This window comes from Pinus tabuliformis, chromosome 1_2 (genome assembly GCF_031772625.1).
Source record: "Pinus tabuliformis cultivar Carrire ecotype Pingquan chromosome 1_2, CPIR1, whole genome shotgun sequence".
NCBI classification, from domain to species: Eukaryota; Viridiplantae; Streptophyta; class Pinopsida; order Pinales; family Pinaceae; genus Pinus; species Pinus tabuliformis.
In genome coordinates, this window is record NC_142298.1 from 304,378,508 (window position 1) to 304,383,063 (window position 4,556).

The window sequence follows — 4,556 nt, forward strand, 5'->3', positions numbered from 1 at the left end:
TCAACCCACACCCACATGTATAATGTAGTGCAAAGCTATTACCAGATATCAAACTCACGTATTAGATGTTAAACAATAGATATGCTTATGGAAACAAAACAATTCAAGCAATGAAACAAAGTCGTCTTAAAAACTATGACAACACATCATACTTCACTTTGAAAGAACATTAGTAAATAAGGCAACACATTGGGTTGGTGGGCCCTTGCCAACCAGTAGCATTACCTTGAAATAAATTTAACTCGGACCAAAATATAACATGAAGCACAAAGCTTGAACATCGACAACAGTATTTTCATTAAAAAGACCCACAAATTACATAAGGAACAATACACAGGAGCAAACCTAGTGGCCACAATGCGGGGTTGTATTACGGTCACAAAATAAAAGCCTATCTCTTTTACCACTACTCACTAAAGCGACTAAGAGTTGAAGCTCTGATTTTATACATAAAAGAGTACAGAATGTATCGCTATCACCCATAGCAGAAATCCTATCTTGAGTAAAGCTCTAGGAGATAACCTTAATGTAGATCTATAATGAGGGAGCAAGAAAGTATGAAACTAGAGTTTAGTGGTTTCTTCCATGCTGAATAAATATGGTAAAAATCACCCCCAAGCTCAGTCATATCTTGCTAGGGTTGACTATTGAAGAGGTAGGCCAACTAGGCACTCAATGTGAAATAGAGATCCGATTTGATAGGTGAAAAGGCATCTCAAATCTGACCTCAAGGGGACCCATGTGTCCATTCAAATTTGAGAGTTGTGCATTCATATCAAACGTGGAGCCTAGTAGTAAGAACCCCAAAGAGTTACAAAACATGTTCAAACCCTAATTATTAGTCTTAATAAAGATTAAACACTTTAAATGTATTCAAAAACCATAGATAATTGACATTAAATAAAGATTTACCTTGAAATACCTAGTTAACATGATTTTCCTTCACTATGCATAAAAGAGGCTTGCATGAGGACAAAAATGGGGGTTTAAAAGGGTCAATAGTGGGAAATTGACAACAATATTATCATCAATTATAAGCCTTGATAATCATTTTCTATTAGCATAATTTTGGAGGTTTATACCACATTGACGAAGTAAAACGAAAACAAGAGCTTTATAATAATTTATCAAGATAATATATTTCATGTGTGATATAACATATGGTATAGTTGGTAGCATAATTAATATATTTTTGGCCTTATATAGAATATGCATACCCACATCAACATGTACACCTCATCATTGATACATACGATAGTTGTAGTGCCACATAGATCTAACCCTCACAACATGATTGATTCAAATTTGACATGACATATTATTGTTAGCTCTAGAATACAGGTAATTGGATAAATCACAAAGGTCCAGATATCTAGGTATCCAAATATTTGAATGATTTAAATAAAATATCATACTACATGGTAATCAATATTTGGATACAAATCGATTGGAAAAAAGATATTTGTGATCCAAAGCATCTGAGTTCTAGCAATAACGCTCATAAGTAGCCCTTATGGATTTGGATGTTATTGATAATACAAGATATCCTGTATCCGAAATATTTGAATGACTTACAATAAGTTTCCTCCCAGATCTAGATATATGTCACTTGAGGTTAAATTATCCAATATCTAGGACATTTGAATGAGGTGCAATAAACATGCCTTTCAAATATGGAATACATACACACACATGCATATATGTCCAACCCTGACAGCATGATTGATTTAAATATGACATGGCATATCATTGGTAGATTATGCATACAAGCATCTGGATAAATCACAAAGGTCCAAATATCTAGGTATCCAAAATCCAAATGATTTAAATATAATATATCATGTTGCATGGTACTCAATATTTGGACACAAATCATTTGTAAAAAATATATTTGTGATCTGAAGCATCTGTGGTGTAGCAATAGCGCTCATAAATAGCCCTTACAGATTTGGATGTGAATGACAAAACAAGATATTCGCTACCTAGAAGATTTGAATGAGTTGCGCTAATGTGCCTCCCAAATATTGATATATGTTACTTGAAGTTAAGTTATTTAATCTAGCATATAGAAAGAAAATAAAAATAGCATAGGTTAAGTTGGTTTCGGATTTGGAAATAAAATCTCAAAATGAACAGAGAAGTCACAAATCCATGTCAAGAACTAGATTAACACTGACCAAATTCAATCCTGGTAGAATAACATGGAATATGCCACATCAACAATGATGTTTATCTGATCTTAGCAATGTTAACTACCACATGTTAATAGGAAATTATAAAAATAAAGAAAAGGGGTCCCTTAGAAAAATGATGCCTAACATTTGGGCATCTAAGAAACTCAAATAATGATAACATAAGTTTCCTCTAGAATCAAATACATGGCATCGACATCTAGTATCTAGATTATTGATATTGAAATTGTTGAAACTTGATCTAGATCCAAATGACACCTATTCATATGTATTTGGCATCGACATATGACATCCAGGTGATTCAAAATGTCATTGTTGATGTTTGATCCAGATTCAGATGACCCTTATTCAGATGTATCCAACATCCAAAACAATTACACTTATAAGTTGGAAAACAAGTATGGATACAATATTAAGTGTTTCCCTCATAGATATAATCACTCTATAAAGATAAATTATAAATCGAATTGGAGCAAAATAACAAAGCAAGATCATTGGAATGAATCATGAAAATCTTATATAAATATTAAAAACTTGTCATACAAGATTAAAAGAACCAAAAGGGATCTTTACAAACAAGTTCAAAGTCATTAAAACATAGAAACAACAAAAATTTAGAAGGGTCCCCATTATTTTATAAATAATTCATTTAATAATCTAGTGTTATCATATATGTTACAATAATTGGTGACATACGAGGACAACTAGTTATCTCTACCATTACTTGTACAGGATAAAAATGAAAGATTAGTTGTACACTTAAACATTTTGAAAAAAATTATAGGAATCTATTATACTTAATATTTATAAGAATAAGCTTCAAATTCAAGGAGTGGCAGCAGGAGGAGGGATCATCCTTAATCCCGATGGAATCATAGAATTGAGATTCTCGTGGGGATTGGGTTGCATGACTAATAACTAGGCCAAGTTTTATGGGCTTCCTCTAAGAGTAATTTTGGCTAAATATTTGCATCCTCCTAACCTCGAGATTCTAGGATAATCTCTTATATTGATCCAAGATATCCCTCAAAACTCTCTGCCAAAAGAACATCATTTAAAGATAATTCTTCAACGACTGATTAGGATTTTGGATGGTTAGTAAATTTCCTTTTTCCATGTGATGAGACACCAGAATACAGAGGTGGATTTGCAAGCAAACCATGTTTGTAACCTTCAAGCTAGAATAACATAAATAAGTAGGGTTCGTAGGTGGTGTTACATCCCATGACACCTCCCCTCCCCCCTTAATAAATTTGTAATGATAGTCATCCCAATTCCCAAATTTATATCACCCCTTCAAAAAATGAACAGAAGGCATAGGCTTGTCAATTCATTTGACATGTCATTTAGCAGGGCATTGTTGCATGCATTTTAGTTCATGCCTCCTCTCTCAAATGCATATAGTACCTTGATCCAACGATGCTCACTTCATTTCATCAACCTCCCATAACATCTAGTTACAAGCTCCTCTACGGCTAAAATTATGAAGTATTGTGGTAAATTAAATGGTGAAGCATGGGAGAAACCTTCCGAGGTGAATAAATTCATAGCTCCCTAGCATTTACTTGTACATGGCCTTCATCCCTTGGGCCTCCCTCCTTTCAAACTATTTATGGGGAAATTTTGGTCCACTATTCCCATCCTCAACTCTTAGCGAGTTTACTCGGCTTCTGTTATGAAACCAGCTCATAAAAAAGAAGAAAATATAAATCAACAACTTAAAAATTAGCCTCTTCGAGGGGACAACATCCTTTACATTACATAAATGAACAATTATTGGATGATACAAATGATAAGACCTCCTTGGTATATATAGGAGTCTAAGGGGTCACAATATAATCAAAGCCTACATAAAAATAATAATGTAAGGGCAGAACAATAACAATAGTGGGCTTCTATGGGGCATTTTGTAGTGGCTACAACCACCCTCCAAAATTTTGCCCTAGCTTGTTTTGGAGCCTCCCTACCAGCCTTACACAACACTCTGTCTTGCTTCATCAAGTACTCAAGCTTCAATTTTTTCCTCGCACAAAGGCAGCATGTTGATCACATTTGATCCATTCTCCTCACAAGATGCTCACCCGAACTTGGTCCAGCTGCAGGCTGAGCGGCTTCCCCTTGAAAATTTTGCATTTCTAGAGGGCAACTAGCCTTCCCTCTAGGAATTGTGCAATCCTCTCTGACAGCCTGATGGGATCCAGGATTGCGCAATCTTGCCAGCCAACCCTCCTAGCAGGATTTGCACAAATTTGTGCAGCAGTCAGCTGCTCTGCCCAGAAATTGCACAAATCCCCTGGCAGCCAGCCCAGCTCCCAGCTAGAAATGCACATTTTTTCTCTAGCAATCGAGCAATCTCTTACATGT